The sequence below is a fragment of the Sus scrofa genome, chromosome 15 (genome assembly GCF_054392235.1).
Source record: "Sus scrofa isolate SSC_HxYL_T2T_F1_AM1 chromosome 15, Sscrofa_HxYL_maternal_Yorkshire_Landrace_v2.0, whole genome shotgun sequence".
Classification (NCBI taxonomy): Eukaryota; Metazoa; Chordata; class Mammalia; order Artiodactyla; family Suidae; genus Sus; species Sus scrofa.
The window spans coordinates 77,350,835-77,378,059 of record NC_139397.1 but is presented as its reverse complement, the minus strand read 5'-3'; the positions used below and the strand labels follow the sequence as shown (position 1 = coordinate 77,378,059).

At 34.7% G+C, this 27,225-nt stretch overlaps 1 long non-coding RNA gene across 1 annotated transcript in view; it reads left to right on the top strand.

The window, feature by feature from the left end:
* Nucleotides 1-27,225, top strand: part of LOC110257064 (uncharacterized) — a 381,933-nt gene that overhangs the window by 239,603 nt on the left and 115,105 nt on the right. Inside the window, exons 5-6 of the long non-coding RNA XR_014829453.1 lie at nucleotides 978-1,103; nucleotides 7,491-7,579. This is a non-coding gene — a long non-coding RNA (uncharacterized LOC110257064). The remainder of the gene's footprint in view (nucleotides 1-977; nucleotides 1,104-7,490; nucleotides 7,580-27,225) is intronic.

Below are 27,225 nucleotides of genomic sequence, written 5' to 3'. Positions count from 1 at the left end.
TCACAGAGAAAAGACCATCTGAGGACATGGAGAAGGCGCCCATCTGGAAGCGAGGGACAGAGGCTGCAAGAGAAACTAAACCTACCAACACCTTGATCTTGGACTTCCAGCCTTTATGACTGTGAAAATACATTTCTGTTGTTTAAGCCACCTGGTCTGTGGTACTTTATGATGGAAGCTCTAACAAATTGAGCTTCAAATGTTTAGGGTCTCTGCACAAGAACTTCAAATGTTTAGGGTCTCTGCACAAGAGCTTCAAATGTTTAGGGTCTCTGCACAAGAACAGTTTGGCACAAAGATGACAGAGCAATCATGAAAGATTACAGCATGGCCTTATCAAGTGCATTTCTGATCATCATTTCACCAATGACTCTTAGTTATAGACTTTTTTCCCCCTATATATATATATATATATATATATATATAGGCTTAGGGTCTGCTTCGCTGGAAATCAGCATTTATTCTTAATTCATTAATTCTTCTTTAAAAATTAGCAGGCATTTCTTTGTACCTAGCTAATCTTCCATTAACTTTGGGGACATTTTTGCTGTGAATTCATATCAGAGTGACCAAGTTCTTTGTTTAGTAAATAGGCAAATCATTTACCAGAAAAGCAGGGACAGGTTTGAGAAATTCTCATCCTCTGATTATATGGATTTCATGCACATCTTTGAAAAAACTATATGATCACAAACTGTATGATTTAATTTGGCAAGTATTGCCCATTGCAGGAGCAAATTGTATTGTTCCTTACTGTATTATCACACAATTCTCACTCCTGGGCCTTCCATTTTTAAAATATTTTCCTTCTTTTTAAGCTAGGTATTATTAACCATTTCATCTTACTCTCAACCTCCCCAACCTCTGTGTTTTACATTTTCTTTCACTTAATCTTCTTTCTGGTTTTCTGATTTCTTTGCAATGATGCTTCCTGGTACTAGTGAATAAACTGACCTTTGCTGTTTTTAATCTAACAGAACATATGTGAGTGTCTCAGCTCAACAACAGAAGATGAAGAACCTTCCTGTTACTGTAATACAGCTTTAAGAAGTACTTCTACAGCAATAGAACTGGAATCCAGAGCAACTAGTTGCAGTAAAATGGTAAATTACTGTTATTTTCCTGACTATGAATACAAGCAGTATACTTGTAAAGCCGTAATAACACTAGAGATGATCGTTAGTGTATTACATTTATCACATCTTAATGTGTGATTTTCCACATAGTTATGGTTGTGGGTCTGTTACAGTAGTGTGCCTCTTGACCTTCTTTGAAGCTCAGATTCTTTAATTCTATGTATTTGATCTATAAACTTCAATTTCTAATGCTTATTTGCCACTCTGTATATGTTTACTTCAGGTATTAAAAAAAATTGAGAAACCAGAATATGTAGCAACACATTACTGGCTGTTAATATTGCTGCTTATCTTGTTGATATTTTTGTAGTATACCATCATCAATACATGAAAAGAACAGCTATATTTAGCACAACAAATTCTATGAAATATTTTGTTGGGAAAAACTTGATCAGAAAACGTGTGCCCCTCCTGTTAGGTGTTTATCTAAGATGCTGTACTTTAAAATATGAAAATATGTAAATGGTATATTAATGTAAAAGATTATTGGAGAATAGCAAAGCATTGGCTGTTCTTTGATTTTTGACTTGATTTTCTATTTATTGCTTTATTATTTGGGGGAGCAACTGAACCTTTCCGTACATTTTGTTTCATCCGAAATAAAATGAAGCTGTCCTTTCCATTAAATAGTTCTTATATAAAACCTGAATACTCAAGCAGAAATGTGTTGCTAATATGCACTTGTTAAATTTAAAATTGTTGCACTTTTTTTCTAAAATAAATGTATAAAAGCACCTGTATTTACTTCTCAGAATCTAGAAAAGAACTGATGTATTTGTCACATAGAAAATGTCTCTCATAAGTAGTTTTTTTATAATTTACAGGTATAGATTTTACTTCAGAAATGTTTATGTTTTAAAAATGTAATATGTGTTCTGAAGTGCAATGTTGAGAATCTTGTCTGTTGTTCAATAGAAATTTTAGAAAAAGTAATATGAGCTATATTAACATTTCCCCAAAATCTTAGCTAAATCAGATGTTTGGATGAGAAGGGAGTTCACAAATTGATGTTCTGATAAACTCAGTTTTTTTTTGCACATTAAATAGACGATTCTGGGGTTCTTCAAATGTAATATTTATAGGATGTCTTCTTTTGAAGAGTTCCAAATTCTTAACAAATATGATTTTACACAATCCACATGAAGTTGCATTGTTTTATTTCAAGAATATGCTGTATTTGTGGAAAGTTGAGGAACTGAAATATTGTTTGTTGGAATCACATAGGAGAGGCATTGACAATTGCCAAACAACTACACTGCTTTGTCTTTTGAATCTTTCTACTAAGAAATGTGCACCAACATCCTTGGAAATGATATTTAAAAAATTAAATAAAACCCACCCCCCCAACCAAAACCCCCCTCAACTGGTTCTTCTCCTTTCCCTGCATAAAAATAGCACCATATTCATTACAACAAAATAGAATAACATCTTCTTATTTGATAAAAAATGTAATACTCCCTACCTTATTTTATGACCACACGTAATTACATATATCCATATTGAAAAAGCAAATATTTAATGAGATACTGAAATCAATTACTAAATATTTTTCTTTCAAAAAATTGTCTGCACTTCATATATGTGATAAAATTTTGAAAAAAAACTCATAGCATTGATCTTCATAAATAAAAGCCTACAAAAATTAAGATTTTATTTATGCAATTATTTTAGTTTTACCTTTTCTTAACTACAAAGCAAGTATATCTTTGTTATTGAAATAAAATCAATTAGTTCAGAAATATATGTAGAATATTGTGAAATTCTCACTCCCAGTCCTCCTAGTTCTATTCCCATAGATTCCTACTAGTAAACATTTGGTATGCATTATGTTAGACTTCCTTTCCTCATATAACCAAGTACAGAATTTAAAAATGAGATCATTCCATTTCTCTGCTGCTTGTTTTTTAAACTTTTAAGAATATCTTTTTGTGCCAGTACATGAAGAGTTAGCTCATTCTTTCAAATGGCCTAACAGCATTTTATTGTATGAATATGTCATCATTTATTGAATTAAATATCTATAAGTGGATGTTTAGGTTGTTTACAATCTTAATTCAATTCCTAAGGGAATAGTTGCAAAAGATATTCTTTAAATATGAACCAGAGCATTAGTTATTCAGATGAAAAACACTAATCTCCTGAGACAATCACACTGACTAAAGTCAGAATAAAAAAAAATAGAGATCTAAATGTTATATTCCATTTTTGTATCAGTCAGCAAGTAAGACTATAGATTTGGAGGCAAGGAATCTCAGTCTCTTTCAAACCTTGTCACTTATTAATTATATGGCATTGGGCAAACTATCTCACTTCTTAGAACATTGTTTGTTCATCTACAAAATGATGAATGTGAACTCCACAGTGTTTAAAAAGTCTAAGAACTCTAAATGGAAGACTCTACAGTGCTATTGTAAAAAATTTTAAAAAATTATGCACCCATCACTCACTAGGTGAGGTGAGGATTTCAGAGAAAAATAAGTAATCTCCCATCACCTTAGATTATTTATTTCTGGTAGGGAAGGCTAATGGAAGTTAGAGCACATGAACTGAAGAATAGCCAAAATTTATACCCCTTAGCATACCAATATTTTAGCCATTCTTTGTCCTATACAATATAATACAGATGTACGTGGGGGAATCTAGACTTTATGTCCCTAGAAAGGATGGCTTATACTCTGATACAGCAGTTTGATTCAGTTTTGGATGGAAGAGTTACTAACTCTTGGATTGATCAGATTTTCTAAGAGCCTTCCTTGTCTGGGTAGATTCTGGCATGAGAGTTGAATTAGGACAGGCTGCTTAGAATAGAGTGTGCCAAGGGGCAGTTTCTAGAGATTCTGTTGGTGGTGTAGAACTGATTCAAGGACACTAGTATTTACTCTTGCTTTTTCTACTAGTTTGCTAGACGATTTGCTTTTGGCTCTATCTGCATAGTTAGATAAAGAACTGATAAATAAGTTGGTTCTCTAAAATGTAACATGTGAATAATTGATTTTGGTCATTCTGTTATTCAGTTAAAATAAAAGTTGTCTCCTTTTGGGGTCCCTTTGGTCACACATATAAAGCACAACTCTCTGGTCTCTGTGTCTGGGTAATGACAATAAAAATGCCAAGTATAAAGTTTCTCTCAAAAAAGTGGATGTGTGTTGCTACAAGGCAGTATGGTTATTAACATATTATGATTTTTTTCCATTAAATGCAATGACTACCTGAAATCAAGCTAGGATATGAACTAAAGAAGTTCTCTTATAGAGTCAGATAGATTACCTGTCTAATTGTAAACACCCTGTACCCAGACTATTCTTATTTATGCCCTGGATGGTGAGAGATTTTATTTGCTTTATGTTGCATTTCCAGACAAAGTGTACTTCATAACCAGTTTTCTTAATGGCAGTTCATACACGATGTATTTAATAATGTCATCAGTTGCTCTGTTACTAATTGTTTCATTACCTTTCTTGTCTTAGCAACTGTGATCACCCCACATTATTTATCAGGTGTATGAGTGCCCTCTCTCTCCTGGGCGGCGATGCTTACTTAAGAACAGAAATGAAATCCTTTAGCAGGATTTCTGCCTTTCACTACAACTCCTACTGTCAACTGGGGTGAAGGCCAGCTCTAATTTCTAAAATAATTGCTACGAACATAGTTTATACATACAAGTAACCCACGAAAACGGCTTCAGTGTTGATCCTCACCTTAATCCCGTTTTTCTGCTCTCAGAAGAAAAACTAGCATTATCCTTATATAAATTATTTATATGAAGCCTTTGGCAGGGGAGTGGGGTAGTGCTGGTGGCTTATCTAAGAAGCCTGATAGGCCAAATTGTGTATCCTTGTAGTGGCTAGAAGATTTTTAATGATGTTCTTGCATTTGTTGTAATCATTTCCATAAGAAATACAGACCCAACCCAAATATCTTCTGAAATGTATGAATATGAATGAAGAATTTTACATGTCAGTATCAATAATCATGTGAAAGCTTCACAGGCATTCTCTCTGCTAAAACTGAAAGGACTAAGAGTCATGTGTGATTTAACTGTTTTGCTCTTCACCTGAACACAATGATTTCTTTACTTTCTTTTTCCTTTTGGTGAGCTTAATTTAATATGCATCATGAAGGAAAAATTGCAGCGATTTATAAAGCAAAGTCATCTCTTTTATTTGTACATTGGCTTGGTTATGCACCATTGTTTCATTTTTTAAAATTATTCACATTTTTGGATACCTCCATCCACTTCTAACCAAAAAGCTTTAAAATATTTTATTTATTTATTTATTTATTTATTTATTTGAATCTTGACGTTAATGCAGGCACCACTACCAATTCTGGGTGAGACCGATGAATCTATTTTCTAAGCAGAATTCAAGACTTTGTGCCCCCTGTTAAGACTCATGCCAGGAGCAGGGCTGGTACTGTTTATGAAAGATGCAAATTATACTCAACATCTTTTGTATTTTACAATTTATAATCAGGCATGCATCCTCCAAATCCAATTCTTTCCTTTAAAACCCAGAATCCCAGACACTTCATAAAGCAAAATGCTTGCTGCCACCTTCAAGGAACTCAAATTATCTGATTTTTTTATTTGCTGCTGCCATTAGATTGAAATGATTTTTCTTCAGTTTGCTCAAAGCCAGATTTAAAGTCAGGTCCCAGAGGTAACAGGAAAGTCGATCCCCTAAGCTACTCAGTCGTTGTTTGCTTTTTTTACATGTAATATCCTACTTCTAAGCCAAAATATAATTTAAAATACAAAACACACTCTACATAAATATGTCCTTTGGAAATTTTGTAATCTGACATTTAATAGACGTTAACTAAGTGCCTTATACCATGTTTGTTGAGGAAAATGGAGAAATTATAAATATCCTTCAAGACAATTATTTCTTAATAGCTTTCTACATATTTTGAATGCTACACATTTCCTTACCGCTTTAGATCAATAACATGACGTGCTCTTTTTGAACAGAGAACTGCTAGGTTTCTCATTTACAATGCACCTAAATCAGCGAAAAATCATTCTAAACACTTCAAACATATGAGCTTCTGATAGCCATTCCACAAGCTCTCCTTCACAGTCCCTTTCTGTTTGCTGGGGAACAGCAAAGGGTTACTTCAGCCCAGACACTGCAAGTACGAGCAACAGGAATCCATTGGCTTTCATTTGTCCATGTCTTTCATTTGATACTACCAGTATTAATAGCTTTGCAAGGAAATTCTGCAGTCATTAATCATAATAATTAATCAGATCCAATTATATTGCATATAAATGCGAACAAATTGCTGAAAAAATAATGATCTATCACCAACATGTCACAAGGAAAAAGAGACTAAAATAGTAATTAGAAGCAGGGATTTAGTAGTGTACAAGTGCCCTGCAACTGATTTTAACAGTATGATGATTCGATGATGTAATTAGTCAAAAGTCTAGCAGGCTTTTTTTTTTTAATAGCTGACCAACTAATGACTGTGCATCTGGAGAAAATAAAGTCCACTTTTCTACAAGATCATTTTGGATTTTCTCCTCACTTTGCACTTCTGAATAAAGGGGATCTACTGCCCTTGGTTTTCTAATACTGGTTAACTAAATTGTTCCTGAATGTGTTTTCTGGATTTTTAATGTTCATTTGTGAAGTAAGTCTGCCTGCTAACTGGAGATCATGGAAGTTAGGAATTAAGCTACTCTACATGGCTGTTTTTTTTAATCTTGTAATCATAAAAACGTGTAACATAAAATTCAAAATGAAATGTTTTGGTTATAGTAAGTTAACACACTGCGGGCATCATGCATGTTAGTTACGTGCACCTGTCTTCTTTCCTTTGAACTGAATTGAAAATATCCTAGAAAATGGAATTACTCTGTTTTCACTTTAGTTAGCATTCTCCATAGCACTGGCAGATTTTATCAGAAACTATTTTTTTAAAATATGTGTGTGTGAGTTATTCTTCTTTAACACATTCTTAAATCTGACCAAAGTACATTGTTCCATACAAGTTATTCTATAAAACAGTTTTAATAGGTCTTTTTATTTTCACCTGTCTCACAGGATAGAGCTCCAATATATATTTTCAATTTAAAACTTATACTATGCACGTGCATAATTAGCACTAGTTTACTGTGTGGTCAAATATATATTTTTAAACCTTTCAAAACATTTCCTTGCTTGACTCACAGATTACACATAAAATGGTTAACTAAAGATTGATGAGCAGTTTTTATGATAGGTTTGCGACTTGAAAATAAATGTTAGGTTCATCATAGTTTTCAATACTAAGCACTGCACTTTACCGTCTTTGATCTCAGTGTTGTGACTACTACAAAGAAATAAAACCTTATCTTACCTTTTCCAGCATCTACTGCAGAAGACCTCAATAATGCATAAGAACATCTGGAAGTACGGTAATTTCAGCTATCAGAGATAAGAATTGACACAGAACAGGTAAACCCTACAAAGTCATCATGTTGAAATGAACTGATTAAGGTTTAGTAACATAAAACATCATGTATAGTGTTTCCATGCTTGCTACATCTTGCTATTTTATATTAAAAGAGGAATGTCAATTATATATATTTAATAGGTTGATTAGCTGGTAGCAATATTATATTTTACATAAAGAGACAGAAATGTCTGCAGATCTATTGCCATACACATCTATTTAGAATTAACTGTGAGTTCATAGAAAATACATGGGCATAGTAAACAGGGTTTTGAAATGACAATTTTTTACTGGTTGCAAGTGCTAATTGCTAGTTTCTCAAGGGTATAGAATTAATCACCTGCTAGATTTACAGTCTCTAGGTTGAGACCTGAGGATGGAGGCAATAAGAAAAGCTCTTGAGGGACATATCATATGGTGAGTCTAAATATCAGTCTCTATGCATATGTAAATTGGTAACAAAGTTTTTTCAAAGCTCAAGTATGCTAATTTCAAACAGGCAAGACTAAAGCTAGCTTTTACCAGCTGTTTAACGTCTGCCTGTGGGTGGTAGAGAGAGCTTAAAATACAAGCAAACAGTGGTGCATAAGTAATTAAGCAACATTTTGCTGGGCATAAATAATTCTGTTTATATTGCTCTTTTGAAGAGTATAGAATACAAAATAACAGATCAAGTGCACCTTTGGTCACCAGAGGTTAACTGTTCCTCCTCTTTACCTTTTCTTTGGTTTTACAATTTAAGGGGAATAAATACAAAGTCAGTCTTTTAAAACTTCATAGGAAATAAAATTATTTAAGGTGAGAAAAACCCTATTATATAATCATTTCACTTAGAGGTCAACTACATTGTTTTCAGCATATTCCTCTAGTAATCTATTGTAAGAAAATATATTATCTAATCGAAGATTTGTTTATTAACATTTCTTTTAGAGTTATTAAAAGTGGTTTATTGGGATGTTTGTTAAAATTTTAAAAAAATCAAACTTTTTTCAAAGTCTACAAAAAAGAAAATGCCTCAATTTTTCAGAACCCATTTTAATTATCCCGTACATTAAAAATATCACCATGCTGTACAGTAGAAAATTGACAGAACACTATAAACTAGCTCTAATGAAAAAGAAAATCATAAATAAATAAATAAATAAATAAATAAATAAATAAATAATTCTCTCAGAGGTCACTGCCTAAAAATAATGAATGCTTAATTCAATATACCACATATAGGGTAATCACCTAATTGGAACAGCTCTTGCTAAGCCAGTAGAAATGTCTAAAAGCAAAAGGAAAGCTGGTATAAAAAAAAGTGCATTTGATTCAATAAAAACCTTGAAATTGACCAGGAGGAAGATGAAAGATTTAACACGATTTGGAAACACCTAGTCTGGAAAAAAGGATTATAGATACTAACTGTGAAAAGAGTCAGGGGTTTAAACTTTGTTTTCGTTAAATATTCATGGTTTAAGGAGTTAATGGTAAAAGGAAGTACTCAGTTGGGTATCAGATATTATAAAGGGCTTTATAACACATAAGAATGCTAGGAAGGCAGGAGTAGCCATTTATGCACAAGATTGCTGTTTCCCTTTGCACTGAAGAAGTAGGTCACTGAAATAGTTTTCAAAATCCCCTTTTATCAATTCTCAATGTTCTAAAAATATATAAAATTTGGTGAAATTAAAAATCATATTTTTATAACATTTCTATGTTTTTTAATTTTGCATTTTTTAACCTGTTATGAGGTTGGGTTTTAAAACCACGTGTCCTGAGCAGAAGAATGGATGGAGCAATAGACGATATGTACAGACTTAATATTCAGTCAGGGTGATCTATGTTCTTTTCCTGTGAAAGATACTGATACTTTGCACTCAGTTAGTTCTTCCTCTTTCTCTTCTATAAGATGTGAATATTATTAATGCTAGTTCCAGTCTCCTAACAAAGTAAAAAAGATGAAATTCAGTTAAATGACTAGAAAATAAGTATTTTTTTAGGACACCATTCTAAAGTTTCTCAGGCTCACAGAACATCTTACTCAAATTGTCTTTGCTGAACAGTTCATTCTCTATGAATTAACTGGCAAAACTCTCATTATCTAGTTGGTGGAGAATGGATGGGAAAAGAAAACAAGTAGTAACAAGCTGCCTATATCTACGTGATAATTTTAAAATGTTTTAAAATTCTGATAAAAACCGATGGTAAAGAGTCACCACTATTCAAACTAGTATAATTAATGTTCTTTTTCATTAGTCAGTATTTTCTTGAAAATTGTGCTTATTGTTTATGTAGATCCTACTTTTTTAATCGGAGAAGCCTTGGCTATGTATTTTTAAGTAAGAACTACATATTATTAAATGTCATTAGGCTAACATAAGTCTTGGCTATGTATGATTAGGTATGAACTTTAAATATTGTTTTAGGAGATTTGAAGTATTTTGCTTGCCCATATCATTTTTTTTTCCTTGATCTTCAGGCTTCCACATGATGCTTAGTACCTATGATCATTTTGGACTTGCATATGTTATAAAGTGTTCACACCACCAAAAATGAAGTTACTGAAAAAGCAGAGTAACATTGGAAGTGAAATTGTTTAAGTTTGAGTTTCCATAGATACATCATGGAACCTTTGTTGTATACTTACTCATGCACTTGTCAGTGGAGGATAACAGTTTACATACTTTAATTATAAGTAAAAATGTTTCTTGTATTTCTCTTATTATCTGTGAAGTATGAATGCAGCCAAGCAAGCTTAGGTTTCTGGTGATCGGATTAGTTTAATGCATATTTAAAGAGAGAATAGTATAGTTTTGTTCAGACAAGTCAGTCTAATTGATACAGAACTCAACATAGTGATGATCTATGATCCACTTAGTTCATTCCACTGGCAAAATTAATACAAATCTGCAAGATATAAAGGAACAGTGCATAGCTGAGTAGGAGAGATCAGAAATAGAGGTCTAAACAGAAAAAAAAAAAATAATCTGACAGATATTGACCCATGGAGTTTCATTCTAGAACCAAGTCCAGGGTCAAGAAAGCAGGATGTGGCAGGTACAATGCATATAGACACCCAATGTCAGACAATTAGCATGAACATTTTGAGACTAGGAAAATCCAGAGAATTCAAATCCCAGGATAAAGGCAGCTTTTTCCCTACAAATTTTGATGCTTTTTGTAGTGTATTTATATACAAACACACACACACATATGCAGAGTCACAAGGTGGCCGAGACTCGGCAGATATATCTCCTCTAAAGCTGGACAAAGAAGGAAATTCCCTTAAGAGTAATAAGGTATATTCTTGGAAATGTTTTTAATTCATCCCAGTTTGTGCTCAGTTGGAATCAGTTGTGCTCTGATTCATTTTAACAGGAGGAAATACAGATTTACTTAGTCATTCTTCCATTCACTCATCCTCTGACTGTTTAGTTTGTTACTGCAATGTAGATGGCACTGTACAAATCAAAATAAATGCAAAGATCTATAGGATACAATAGAACAGTAGGGTCAATAAGTGTGGAAATACTGAAAAGGCAGAATGGCGTATTACTCACCACTGGCAGGTCTTTTACTTAATATCTGACTTTTTGAGCCAGCATTATGACAGCCATTAAGAGATGGAATTACCTACTAATGTGATCCAATATATACAGAAAGTACAGAATATCTGTGAATATAAAATATCTAACTATAAGCTTTCCTTTTTCAGCCACTCTAAAATTTTGACCCCTCACCATGCCACACTGTTTGGAAATGGTTGTCTGAATATATGCTAATATAGATTGCTATTGTTTTGCTTATTATTCACTATTAAATTATAAAAACTTATAAGGGAACATGCTTATTCTTAAATAGAACCCCACATTCCCACACTCTTGCTTCCCAGTGATCATTCAGAAAACAATCGGAGCCTGATAATGAAAACTACCTATTTCAGAAAGAACTTTTTTTTTTTTTTTTTTTTTTTTTTGTCTTTTTGCTATTTCTTTGGGCCGCTCCCGCGGCATATGGAGGTTCCCAGGCTAGGGGTTGAATCATAGCTGTAGCCACCAGCCTAAGCCAGAGCCACAGCAACGCAGGATCTGAGCTGCATCTGCAACCTACACCACAGCTCACGGCAATGCCAGATCCTTAACCCACTGAGCAAGGGCAGGGATCGAACCTGCAACCTCATGGTTCCTAGTTGGATTTGTTAACCACTGCACCACAACGGGAACTCCACAGAATAAACTTTTGTCTTGTCCTTGTTCCAATTCACAAAGTTAAATTTACTTGGAATTTCAAACTTCCTGTTTCAAAACTGTTGATTTCAAATGAAGACGGCATAATTTTCTGTAGTGTGAAAGACAGTTTTAATTTGTGAATCACTTAGTAATATTTTTCTTTTTAAAACTCGGATGAAGCATTCTGCTGATTTGCTTTAGAGGTGTGCTGCTGTGAAAGAGGCAACAATTTACATATATGAAGGAGTTTATCCTGGGAAATTGATGGGGTAATAAATTCTGTTGAGAGAGAACAGCAAAATAGCATGAACAACGTGAGTATCTATAAAAGGAGAAATCCTATTTTCTTACATCAATTGATTTCTTCTCCACATATTATTGAATCTTTTGGACATGTGAGAGAAATTTGTTTTATTAATTTCCTTTGAAAACATCTAAGCTCCTCTTTCTTTTCTATTTTTGACTGTAGTTAGCCAATGGCATTAATAGACACTTGTACCAAATAGGGAAGTGACATTGGCAAATCAAAGACTAATACTCTGACCTTGAGGGAAAAATGTTCCTTATGCATTACATCTTTATACAGACTACAGCTATTTATATATTCGTGGAGGTAAAGAAACTTTTAGGAAAAAATTAAAATCCACCGTACTATCTTTCCAGCCACCTCCAGTCAATGGCTATACAAAGGATAGATTTGGAGCAAGGGAAGAAGAGAATTTTTTTACTGAAGACCCTAAGGCCTGTAGGTGATAGGATATCTTGAACCTGGAATCATTTCATCCACATTCTGTCCCCTTTGGGTCAGTCTGATATGTGCCCACAAGTATAAAATGTTGAGTCTTCTTTTGGTTTCTGGACTGAATTTCATCTTAAAGGCATCACCAAATCTGTCAGCTATACCTCATGTTAAGGGAAAAATCTAGATAGAATCATTTCAGTATTTGCGTTTTTCACCTTTTAAAAATGTTTTTATGAAGATGGTTGTACAATATTGAGAGCAACTGCAGCTGAGAAACTTCTCTCATTCTATTTACTAATTTGTATAGCAACCAAAAGGTAAAAAAGGACAAAAAAAAACCAAAAACATATTTGGTAATTTCATGCATTTGAAAACTAGCCCTGGGGGAAAATGCATCACTTTTTATTTTGTATCACTGCTGTGTTTAAGAAACCTAAAAATGGGAATTTCATATTCTCATATTTTGACAAGTACTTTACATTTGCTTGAATAAATATTTTACTATGAAAGGAATATGATTAAAAAGACAAGAACCCCCACACTATTAACTTCTCAGGAGCATTAAAGCAGTGAGAGTACACACTCCATAAGCCAAGGGATGTAGCAGCATTCAGTTAACTCTAACCAATCCTGGAAAGAGATTTTCTTTCTTACTTTTAAGCTGCAAGAAACCCTACACTTGAAGAAAGGGAAGATGTGCTTCAACTGACATATTGATGTGGCAGAATTTAGCTCTTTTTTGAAGAACTTCCTTGTCCCCAGAGCATGAAGACAATAATACACTATATAGAGGGCCAATAAATCAATTAGCTTTAACAGTCAGAGTTCAGGAAATGCATTTATTCTTTTCGATGAAAACACAGCTTTTACTTGTAGCCATACTTCATACTGTTAAGATCAATTTTTCATGTGGAAATTATATTTAGTGGCTGAAAAAAATCACTCATAAATTTTGTAAAGCAAAAAGAAGCACTTACTAATGTAGGAGAACAAGTTTGTTTTATTTGTAATTATCTATCTTTAGAGTAATTGAGATTCTAAACAGCAGCTAATAGCCTCACTGTCTTAAATTACTACTGCCTGTAACTTTGCCTTGCCAAACATCAAAGAGCTTTTCAATTGCAACTCTACTACTAAAACCTGGGTCATTTTCTAGCAATTAATTGGAAGAGGTGATTAATAGCTTAATAATGGGTTGCTCTGTGTTTAAAAAGTGCAGGGGACGTGCATAGGAAAGGAATATGTAATTTTGTATCCCTGAAACATAACCTAATTGAAAAATCAGCAGTTGGTCTTATTTACTTTAGACTTGTATTTCCAAACCCTCTTTTGATCTACTTTGAGAAAATGTGTAAATCTGGAGAGTATTTTTTAATTAACTCCTTGAACATTGAACACACTATGAATTTAAGGAGCACAAGCTATTCTGTGGCACCTGCTGTGCTGCAGTCAACTTCACAGGAATTTGAGGGCAATACGTGTCAAGTATCTATCTGGATGTGCAGATGGTGGTGCCCATTCAGCAAGTCACCCACTATTGGGCTACGCATGGCTTCTTATGGCATACTCACCTACAGCAGAGCCTTGTGACTGTGGTGCCTGGGAGCACTTTTTTTTTATAATGCATTTCTGTTATATGTATCAGAGATTCAATGGTGTAAAATCTAGGTACAATCTGTCAAAAGAGCCTTCCAGAAACATCCAGGGAAATAATCAATGCAATTTACTGAGTTCCCCAAGCTAAACAGTCAGTGTTTTAAGACTAGATCTCAAGGAAAAGGCAAGTTTACTAGTCAGATGAAGAGGAGTCCAGTGAGGGGGGAGGTCTCTTGATAAAGGTAAAGGATGGGAATAGTGAACTAAGAAAAAGACCAGACTCCTTTGTCCAGCTCATGACAACATGAGGTTGATCCATTACAAATGTCCTTTGGATATGGAACTCACTGATTTTTTTTCCATGATCTATCACAATCACTGGAGATGTTCCTGGATTTCTTCCTTATGTTACCAAAGGAAGGTGAAGAATGATGCTCTCAATTTCCAATGACTTTCTTCACATTGTACATCCCTGCCTCCCATTTTAGTCTCATCGTATCCCAATTGAAATTAAAAATACTGGTCTGTTTATCTCCTACTGTATTTACATGACACTAGAGGAAATCAGTGCTTCACTATCTGACACTCTTTCCATAGGACCAAACATAAACTGAGAAAGGAAGGACATATTAAATGAAGAAAACAATCTGGAAATGAGCTCCACTTCCCCAGCTCTCACAAACCCTGGCATCCATTCTTGAAGCCTAGTTTATTTATTTTTCCAAGGGTAAGCACCCAATTGGTCCCAGAATTTTCCTTATAATGCTTTACTTTCCACATTTATTAGAGACTATAGAGAGATATAGAAAAATACAGAAAAAAAAAAGACAATGACTTACGCTGCCACCACTAAAAGATGCTCAGTCACCCCAATTCAATCAGCTATAATAAACATGGAGCAGCATGCCAATGATGGGGAAAGCCAGTCGGCTGAAAACAGAGACAGGAGTGGCTTTATTAGATTGTTATATGCTCTTAAACAGGGCCCTATCATCTTCAGGTGTCAAAAGGCTAGAGAGGCCTGAATGAACAGAAAATGGTTCAGTGGCAGGAAGATTGACCTGTACCTTATAACTTCCTCCTGGTCTGATAGCCTGAAGATCTCATCATCCTCCAGCTTGGAGTGAGAGCTCTACTTCCAAGTTGTGGAGTAGACAGACCAGCACAGCTAAGGAAATCCTTTGTTTGCCTAACTTTTAATTGTTTTTCTTGAGATAATAAATTGTTATGCTTCATTTACTTAATTATCTTTGTACCTATAGCTTAATCTCCCTATAACCTTCAAATTCTTAGTGTAATTTTCTATGCATTCAAATTTGTTAATATGTTGATTTTATTTCCTGGTGACCTCCCCTCCCAGAAGGCTCCATCCTTGTCTGTGTTCTGGTTTGATTATTTTCAAGTTAGGCCTGCTAATATATTTTGTCTCATCTTTGCCTTCTGGAATTCCTTTTATGTTTCTCATGCTTTATGTGCAGAGTTTGGTGGAATACATCTTCTAATGAGCTTTCTGAGAAATGGCTCTTGGAAGAGAAGTTGGTGGAGCCTCTGACTGACATGTCTGTATGCTACCCTTAGTTGTTCCATTGTTTGCTGGCATCCAGTGTTTCTCTGGAAAGTCTGAAATACCTCTGATTCTTTTTTTGCCACCCCAGGGCATATGGAGTTCCCGGGCCAGAGATCAGATCCCAGCCACTGTCTCCACCTAAGCTGCAGCAACGCAGTATCCTTGACCCACTGTGCCTGGCAGAGGATCAAACATAGGACCAAACCTGCATCCCGGTGTTCCTAAGATGCTGCCAATCTGTCATACCACAGGAGGAAGTCCACTCCAATTCTTGATTCCTTGTATATTAACTTTTTTTTTTTTTTAAGGGGTGAGTTTTAGCAGCTCTAATCTAATTTTAATATGTGACATTAAAATTTCATAATTTTGTGCTCTGTTATGGGTCTTTTTCATTCTTCACTCTAGGCACATAACTAGAAATACGTATTTTAATTCTGAGAGATTTCCTTTTTTTTTTTTTTTTTTTTTCTTTTTTTAGGGCTGCACCCATGGCATATGGAAGTTCCCAGGCTAGGTAGGGGTCAAACAGAGCTACAGCTGCGAGCTTACACCATAGCCACAGCAACAAGAGATCCGAGCTGCATCTGCAACCTATACCACAGCTCACATCAATGCCAGATCCCCAACCCACTGAACAAGGCCAGGGATTGAACCTGCACCCTCATGGATACTAGTCAGATTCGTTTCTGCTGCTCCAGGTTGGGAATCCCACCCCCCTTTTTTCTGAACATTTTTTTCCATTTTCATTGTCCATGTTTTCTGCTAGCTGGATAGTAAAACTCCTGAGTTAGTCGTCTAATTGTCTTATCTTTTTTCATTTAATTTACTGTTTTTGTTTTACATGATAACTCCTTAAGCTTATATTTCAACTCATATTTATTTTTTAAATTTTACTTTCAGATTTATAATTTCCATGGCTTATTTCTTATTCTTTGATTTTAAATATATTATTCTGTGTGTTTTATGGAGTGTCATTATTTTCTAAGTGTATTAAATTACATTTTACCCACAATTTTCTTTCTTTCTTTCTTTCTTTCTTTTTGTCTTTGTAAGGGCTGCACCCATGGCATATGAAGGTTCCCAGGCTAGAAGTTGAATCAGAGCTTTAGCTGCTGGCCTACGCCACAACCACAGGAAAACAGGATCTGAGCTGTGACCTATGCCATAGTTCGTGGCAATGCTGGATCCTTAACCTACTGAGCGAGGCCTGGGATTGAACCTGCATCCTCATGCAGATTTGTTTCTGCTGAGCCACAATGGGAAATCCTCCCCACAATTTTCTTTTGCATTAACACTATTTCTATTTCTACTCTTAGTTCCTGTTTTTTGCATGTCCCCTCTGTTTCAAGAGTGTTCATTCACATATTCTTGCAAATATCTTCTGACTATTGGCTCTACTGTTTGAAATCTTATTGTGCCTAAGAAGAACTGTCATTTGGCTGCCTTTGCTTTAGGGTACCCATTGCTGCTAGCTAGCTTGGTTATTTGTAAGACATGTGGGGTGGTAAAAGCCTAGACGTAGTTACCAAAAGTGGGGTGAGAGGAACATTGAAGGTCTTACTCTTAAGTATGTAGACTTTTACTTCATTTCCTGTATACAGGTGGTGACCTTCCCCATCATCTGTGCTTGGTGTCCCTGAAAACAGTATTTCTTTGTTTTGTTTTTGTTTTGTCTTGCTTTTCCTTCAAAGATAAAAACTTTCAGAATTATGGAGATAGGAAATGTAGTACTTGGCAGTACAGGTAGGATCTGGGCTACCTTTCACACAAACTGCCTATTTCCAGTCAGATATTTGTCCCTGTGCAAGCATTCTCATTTAGGACGTTTTTCTTTTCTTTTATTGATACATTTGTGATATCTCATTTTATTTGAAAAGTGGAAAAAAAAAAAAAGAAGGGTCCTTATTTTTTTTTCACTAGAATTCAGGGTAGGCTAGGCAATTAGTGCTGTAATTTTCCCTGAATCTTTGCAATAACATTATTAGTTAAGAATTATCACCTCTCTTTTATAGGTAGAGCAATCTTAAGTTGCATGAAGTTTCAGAATAAGTAAATGGCAGAATCAGTATTTGTACACAAGTCTCTCTCATATAGTCCAGAGCATATTTTATTTTTAACACTATGAAGCCTCATAAAAAAGAGATATTTTTAATTGGTTTCAAAGTTTATTCTAGCAGGAAGAGATTAGATGGGCTGCAGATTTAGCTGGACAGGAATCATAATGATTTTCTCTTGGCAAGGCAGCATTTTGTTCTGCCTTTACTCCAGAGCCTTCATTTTCTTCCTATTCTTCCTACTAGACTCTGCTTTGGAAATTTTAACTTATACTGGAGTAGAAAGTATTGACAAAAATTTAGAAATAGCCCTTCCCAGGACCATCTGAATATTCATACAAGAAGATTTTTGATGAAGCTCTAGCAATATTTCAGGAGGTAGAAGACATTTTGGATTCAAGTAAATTTCTAAAATAACTATGTGGATAGGCATCTATGCTGTCTATCTCCAAGATGAGTTATTTGTGTTGAGAAAAAAAAAAGGGAGCCATATGGCATTAACAGGTAGCATCCCTTCATAGTAAGAAGAGACAGAGAAAGAGAAAGGTCTGCTTTGGATGCTGACATGATAAACTAGCTCTTAAGATTTAGCTCTCAGGGTGGGCCTGGGTCATGCACGGTATTTCATCTAAAGCAACAAGGAATGGTAAGAATGAGAGTATGTTGAAAAGCCAAGTAAAGAACAATGAATAGAGATAGGAGAGACAATATAGTATTTCTAAACTGAGATAAGATTATGGGGAATCTTACATTGAACTGTGTTATATGGCACTGGAATGCCAATGGTAATTTTTGCTCTTGGAATTTACAGAGCTAGACTTATACCCAAAGAGAGTGAATCTGATAGAAATATCTTTCTTATCTTTATCTGTATTTATGTAGTTTAAGTTGTTGACAAGAATATAAATGAAGTTGAATGACATTAAACTCCAGAGTCACTGTAGATAAGAGGGCTATAATTAATTCTCCAACCTGGGTCATTTATAAGAGTGAAAGAGGCATTGGGGCAAAAGACAAAAACAGGAAATCTCCCAAGCACATTAGAATGTATAGTCATACCATCTAGGAGGAAGATGGAGAAAGGAGGCAAGATAGAGTATATAAAAACTTGCCTGAATGTTTTCCAGAAGAGAAAGGGAAAGGGAAAAATAATGATTTCATTTTCATAAAGTCTTTGGCTTTTAATTCCATATTCAAGGTCTTTAATGGACTGAAATGTAACTCCATCTTTTCTGATGTAGATCATTTTAGTTTTTAAATATTTTTCTAAAAAAAAGTAAGAATGTGCTCTCATGAATCCATATATTCAGGGATATTAAACACCAATTTTTTTTGTTGTTTGTTTTTTTTGTCTTTTTGTCTTTTCTAGGGCTGCACCCATGGCATATGGAGGTTCCCAGGCTAGGGGTTGAATCGGAGCTGTAGCCACCGGCCTACGCCAGAGCCACAGCAACACGGGATCCGAGCAGCATCTGCAACCTACACCACAGCTCATGGCAATGCCAGATCCTTAACCCACTGAGCAAGGCCAGGGATGGAATCTGCAACCTCATGGTTCCTAGTCAAATTCGTTAACCACCGAGCCATGACAGGAACTCCGATATTTTTGACGACTTAAAAAACTTGCTTTCATTTTGATAGAGAAATGTATTCAACTCCTCTCATAACCAGAGCAAAAGTAGGCCTTGTGTTTATTGTCTTACACGTGTGTCTAAGTGCTCAAAATGTATGTTGAATAATCATTTAGTGATGTGGAATACCATAAAAATTGTGACATATAAATGCAGTGTTTTGTTTGAACAGTTGTTTAGTCCTTTGATAGACAAATTGTGTTCAAATTGTTTCTCTTCCATTTCAGCAGGGTCAACATATCCATTAGGCCCAGTATACTGTAGCCTAGGGCTACCATACTTTTGGAGACCCATGAAAATATTTTAATTTCTTTAAAACTCTGAATTAAAACAATAAACTTTTAGATCATGAAAATATTTTTCATGTATAATAATAGCATGTGTTCTTATATCAATCAATATAGTCAGAAAATATAATTGTTGACAATTCTCATAGAGAAAGGAGTCCCACAAAAGCCAAAGTAACTGGGGCTTACAAAAGTCATTGAGTCCAAAGACCCTGAAAAAATATATATTTCCCAGAGAAATACTTTTTAAAAACCCTACAGTTTTATGATTTCATAGTGTGGGAATGCATTTTTTTTAGTCTTACCTAGAATTTCATTTTAATTTGAGTATCTGAAACCAAGGTAACATATTTTGGGGGAGAGTTGAAAAATGTCTAAAGATAATTGTCCTCTTTCTTTAAGTATCCTTATTATGTGCTTTGTGGAGAGAACTTCTTTCACTTTCTAATGTCTTTTTTCATCAATAATGGTAAAAGTCCTCATAGGAACGAACTATTGAGCTCATTTCCTTAGGGAAAGACTGAGGAGATGCCCGAGTTGGGAGCCTCAGGTATGCCTCTCAGATGGAAATACAGAGATAGAGAGGGGCAGTTGATTATAAACCAGGTTCACAAGTGAAATATGTGGAACTTCTTCATTTCGTTTAAGACCAAACCCAGGTGGCTGTTAGTGTTACTTTGCTTATTGCTCTGTAAAGTACATAGATGCCCTTCCTTCCAGCACCCAAATCTTTGCTGGTAGTTAGTGAAGGCCAGTGTCACATATGAGAAATAAGGCTAAATATATGCCCCTGTGACATTAACCCTTTAGTAGGAAGCTGAAGTTTTCCTAACAGATATACATATTGTATGTACCATTTTAACCAACAGCTACTTGTAACCTTATTAATACAAATGATGATACCAGTGAAAAAACAATTTAAAACAATAATAGTTAACATTTGTTTTGCTACATATTATTCAAATGTGCTATGTTTGAATGCCTACCACAGTTCTATGAATGTTATTGGAATGTCTGCTATACATCAAGAAGGAAGGACGTATCTGCTCCATACTATGTTCTAGACTCTGGGAAACCAGTGGGGAATAGACAGGTGAAGTTTCTATTTTCTTAGAGTTAACATTCTAGTGTAATGGAAAACAAACCAGCAAAATAAATATCAGATGGTGATGACTTCAATGCAGAGATTTATAGAAGAATAATGGGATAGAGAACATTGGTGTTACTAGCTACATTAGATTAGCTAGTCCAGCATTTTTTTTTTTTTTTTTTTTTGGGTCTTTTTAGGGCTGCAGCAGTGGCACACGGAAGTTCCCAGGTGAGGTTTCCAATCAGAGCTGTAGCTGCCAGCCTAAGCTGCAGCCAAAGCAACAGGAGATCTGAGCCGTGTCTGCGACCTAGGCCATAGCTCATAGCAATGCTGGATCCTTAACCCCATGAGCAAGGTCAGGGATTGAACCCACTTCCTCATGGATACTACTACTTGTCGTGTTTGTTAACCAATGAGCCACGATGGGAACTCCTAGCTAGTCCAGCATTTAATTTGAGATCTAATGTTCAGAAAATTGAAAATAGCTGATGTACCTGGAGCAGAGTGAAGAAGGAGAGCACAGATGAAGACATCCAAGCAATAAGTGCATATGGGCAGATTATGTGGAACACTAAAAACAAATAAATATTCCCTTCTTAGCACCATGGGCATTTACTGGAAGCATTTAAACAAGAGAAGGATATGACCTTATAATTTTGGTTTGAAAGCCTGGATAGATGGTGGTCATCTTGATTAAATGAGAAAAATTCAAGAAATAATTCTGTCAAAAAATTAAAAATTGTGTTTTACTATTTAATTTAGTTTTACTGTTCCAGGAGCAGAGTGAGTTAAGTAGTTGGATGTGAGTTTTAAGTTTTAGAAATATAAAAATTGAGCCTTAAAATTAGAATTAGAAGTGAGCCTTAAAATTAGATGAGGTCACTTAAGTGGAAGGTGTATCTAGGAAAGAGAAAGGTACATAAGACAGAGTTCTGGAAGCTTCTGAAAATTTAGAGGTTTGAGCTGTGTAGAAAAATTTCAGAAATGACAGCATAAAATTGACCATCTATGGAGCAGAAAGAAAACCAAAAATATGGGAAGACTGAGGCTAGAATTAAATATGTTCAAAAAGGTGGAGTAGCTTACTGAGTCAAATGCTGGTGAAGGTTTGAATTAGATAAGGATAGATAGAATCTGAATTGTTGGATTAAAAAATATGGTGACCTTGAGATCAGTGTTTGTGATGCTGTGAGAAGAGCGGTGTGATTGAATTAAGTTGAGGAGAGGTAGATATAAACCATCATTTCAAGAAATGTTGCTGTAAAGGAAACAGTGTAAGGTGGGCTATAAGCAGAGTTGTTTTTCTTCCTTTCTTTCCTTTTCCCTTCCTTTCTCCTCTTTTTTAAAAATAGGAGCTTCTAGGTCATCATTGTATGCTGATAGAAGTAACATTGTAGGGAGAGAGAAACTGATAATTAAGAGCCATGGGGATAATTAAGGATCAAAGTTTTCATCAGTATAGTGGGTGGGGGAAGGAAGGATTCTGGGAATAAGCATAGTTGTTTGCCATTGACAGGCAGTAGGGAACTTTATTCCCAGTAACAGGTAGGACAGTAAACCCTGTGATTTTGATTGGTTGGCCGTTTTGCTGAGGGAATAATAGGGAACTTCTTGTGTTGTAGATATCAGCAAGAGAGAATGATTTTATTTGGAGAAGAGAATTCCTAACCAGTCAATACAGAACATTAGAACAAATACTTAAAATCACCTAGGAAAGACTGCTTTTACTTGACCAGCGCTTACAAGAACTTTTGGAGTTTTGACATGTTAGTTTCCAAAGATACCATTCATTTGAATAGTGATAATTGTGTAGCAGATCACCCTATCTTATTTAGTAATCATGGGTAAGTCAGTCTTATGGGTATAGATGTGTCATATTTGTAAATGTGTTCTGTCTAAAAACTCTAAAATCTTGGCATAGATTTTCCTAATTCCTTAAAATAGGTGTTACAAATAATTCATTTGCTAATCTCAGAATTCTATAATTCAATTTCAGGATTTATATTATTGGAATGTCTATATTCCTGTCAAATGCTAAACACTCATTCCCATCTTCTCTCTGTGTTCCTCACCTTGACTACCCTGAATCTATTTTTTCCTGAAATGCTTTAGTATGGATCATATAATGCCTGTTTGATACTCAATTTATCAGTTAAATTTCTCAGTGAATTTGAAACACTTTAAGGCCAAGGAGCTTGCTGATTGCTAATTTTTAACTCCCTCCTTAGTTCCTAATCCAGTGTTTCAAGTTTAGCAAGTGTTTAATAAATGCTTGTTGAAAAGCAGGAGTGAAATATATTTCTAAGTCTTAAGGATTTCTATTTTGTTGACTTATACCTTTTTTAAAGATCGTTTTTGAAGAGGTAGCATATACATGTTAAAAAAAGGCAATTAGGACAAAAGCAAAATCATGGCAAATAGATCTTTCTGCCCCGTCCTCCTTCCCATAGATCTAATTCTTTCCCCAGAGACTTTCCCAGTTCCCCTTCTTGTGCATCCTTCCTGGTGACGTTCATCTCACTTTGTAGTGTTCTGGGTTGGCAGTCAGCCCTTCTTTGCTCCAGATGGGGTATATGTGCATACTAGGAAAAGTTCTCTTTTGAGTTGAGAGACTGGTTTATTTTTTCAGCTGCTGCGAAATAATTAAAAATGAATGGATACGGTTGAATTGTAGGAAGCATATTTATTATTTGGAGTAGTTATAAAAAAATTCCTTGAAATTAAAAATCATACTTTGAACAGGTCGATTAGTCAGATTTAATTTTTCTTCCACTCTCCTATATTGGTGTAAATATTTTCATCTGTTATGCATAACCAAAAAGTATATTAAACTGTCAAAACATAAATGATTTCCTTTTGGCCACCATGGCTTGAGGGATTTATTTCAAGTCTGTTGTGCTACTATTTGCCCCTAGGATGTGTAATCTATATTTTAGGGGAATGTGGCTTTCTGCAAGACACCTGTATTATTTATATGTGATTAATATTTGCGTTATGGTGAATGAGGTCTTTTGGCCTTACTTTTCTCTTATAGTGACTTAATCATTTCTCACAAGAATATAGTCATTGTAATAAAACATTCCACATACTAGTTTGTTTTTCAGCAGTGACAAATGCAATTGTTGTAAAATGAGAATTTCCAGTTATTAAATATGGCATCATGGATGTAATTTACTGGGCTACATATACAAGATGCTGCTACATGGCACCGCTGAAGCTGAAACCCAGCCAATCCTTGTTTGTATGAATTTAAATATAAACAGTGGCGAGCAGCATCTTTAAATCACAATGCTTAGGCCACCAAACTTGATTTTGTGTTTCTGGAAATAAATCTGTAAACTGTACAACTACTTGGTTATATAGATGCCTATTAAAATAGTTTCATTGTAATTTGAAAATTTGCAACAAATTGTGAAGATCCTTGATCATCCCTGACAGATAATATCCTGCGTCAAATTAGGACATATTTCAAAATTCCTTTCCATAGGTCATAAGATATGACATTTTTCACAATTTTCCTTCAGAAAAAGCACTGTGTCAGAAGAGTGAGGAATTGTAAGAATTCCAAAATCTGTAGACTAAAATTCAATTAAATGTTAACGTTACCTGCCAGAACTATCTTCCATCACAATGGTACAGTAAGGCAAGCTGGTTTTAACAGTTATTACACAGATTCGGTGGTATATGGATTATTGAGTATAAAAGGAATTCATCTTAAAATGTCCATAATAATTCTTTTGGTCAGTAGCTTTGCCAAATAGCCAGAAAGAAGCTATAAACATATCAGGTGATGTATCTATTGTTAATTTTCCTTTGTAAATATGTGAAAGGAGTTTTGTTGTTGTTGCTATTGTTCAATGACATAGTACTTCAAGTTTGAAGAAATGCAAATAACTCTGAAATTTAGTACTGTTTTTTTCTTTGCACCTTGTTAGAGCTATGGTCTGTTTGTATGTTGTAATATTGCAAATGATGAATCTTTAGGGGAAAATCCCTCTGTCCATATTTTAGAGAAGGGATTAGAGTATGTGTCTACTAAAGATGTGAGAGAAGAATTTTCCATTGTAAATATTGGCACTTTGACATATTAAATACCTTTCAGGTATACATTAAAATTATAAAAGTACTCAAACTTGCTGAGCTTCCAGAGAGAGTCATCAAGAGTTTTAAAGAATGATGTTGATAATTACACTAAATTCAACCAGGATACGGTGGACAAGGGCTTTAAAACTTCAGAAACATCAATTAATGCCCAAGTTGTGTGCAATAAGCATCAAAAATTGATAAAAACTCAAATTTAGGTTTTTAGATTTAGTGTTTAAATCAATCAACTGCAAACAAGATTTAATTAAAGAATATTATTTCAAAGTGTAATTACCTACTGGGATTAGAATGAACCTCTATTGCCCATAATGTTCTCCTACTGTGATCCCACACTGAAAAATGTTGAGTTTTAGATTAATATGCATCTTGTAAGTACAAGTCCTAATCTCAATCTTAAAGGACATTTAAAACACACTTGGAACCTTCTATGCAATCAAGCCCAGTGTGACTACTCTGTCCACCATGCTAAATTTGTGATTACATTTTTTATGTGCATGATTTAAATCGCTTTAGCAGCAGTCCAGGGAGCATTTTACCCTGCATATTAATTACACAAAGGCTTTGTCATGTGAGGGTCTCAGTGGTCATGGTCTGTAATCCAGCTCATTTGAACTGTGAGTACAGTTTTTGAGCATGCTGTGCACATCAAGCCCAGCTTTAAAGCTAGAATAGGCTAAGATGGTTAACAGGTATGGTTCCTGCTTAAGGAATGAATGCCATTTATTTAGTGACATCTGCAAACTAATTGCTTAAAAATCTGAACGTGAATATGTGTGCTCAGAAGGCTGTTATTAATACATAAGAAAGGAGACTCCATGTCACAGCACTCCAGTTCTCATTGTCTTAAGCCAGCATATTCAAACAATCATATTATTCCTTTATAAAATTTTTCATGTTATAGGAAAAGGCTTTTTCTGTCATTAAATATCAATAATTTTATCATCATCAGTATATTTCCATGTTTGGAGATATTTTAAACATTGTTATGATTTAAGAGGAATCAAATATATTTTTTGATATATATATGTATATCTTCAAATATCATAAGCATAAAATAAGGAAAAAGACTATTAAAAAATCACAGCATTTCAACTCAATAATTTGTAACTATTCAGGACTTTCAAATATATTGCTTTACTATAACAGTTTCATTTTAAAGATCACAAAATTAATATAGTCTTTGTTCCCCATTTTTGGGGTTTAATCATATAATATTCATATGCTCTATATTACTAAGTTGAAAGCAAACATGGAGGCTCACATCTGATGTGACACTGGAGTCTTGATGTCCTGGAAATAAGGATGGCTTTTAAACACAAAAAAGAATCACAGTGATCTGAGTGAATGTCACATATACATCCCTAGGACCCATGCCAGAATTTTTAAAACAAATCCAATAAAGGGACATGTGCATGTGCATGTGTCTTCTGAAAAAAAGGCACTGAAAATTCAGAATCGCTGATGGTTAGCTGAGCAATTTAATAGAAAACAGTTCTTCTTCAATCTCTGTCCGAACAAGTGTGATGACACAAATCTAGAAAAGACTCTAAGAGTGGCAAATGCATCAAGATTTACTTTGCTGGGAAAATCTGTTGACTCTCTGTCAACTAATGATGTAGCAAGCAATCTTTTAATTAACACCTATTACTATATTGTCACACTTTATTGGAGGAAAGCGCAACATTTTAAAAAGGAAAATTATGTCTTAACATAAAGTAGACAGACTTAGGAATTCCTGTTGTGGCACAGTGGAAATGAATCCGACTAGTAACCATGAGGTTGTAGGTTTGGTCCTTGGTCTTGTTCAGTGGGTTAAGGATCCACAGTTGCCATGAGCTGTGGTAGGCCACAAAAGTGGCTGTGGTTGTGGCATGGCCAGCAGCTGTAGGTCCGATTAGACTTGCCCCCACTCCCCAAGCCTGGGAGCTTCTATATGCCCCACGTGTGACCATAAAAAGCACAAAAAATAAATAAATAAAAATAAAAAAAATAAGTGGACAGACTTAGGCAAACTGAAATACTTTATACAGCCTAAATGGAAATAAAATAAAAATTGACACTTTTTTTAAAGTTCATAAAATGTGTGGCCTATCATGACCACAAATATCTGAAGAAAAAAGATTCGTCTCTTAGAGAGAATGATCATCTCTGCTTTAAAAAATATGTTTTAAGTGATTTATGTACACTTTCTATTCAAAGCAATTTTCCTTTTATTTACTAGTTTCAAAATTAAAGTTGCTGCTAAACTATTTGAAATTATTGCAGGAATTCCTGAAAAAGTTCTACTCATTCTATACAAATATTTTTTCAAACCATGTTTTGTGTGCAAGATAATATGAAAGGTGCTGAGGAGAGACAGATAG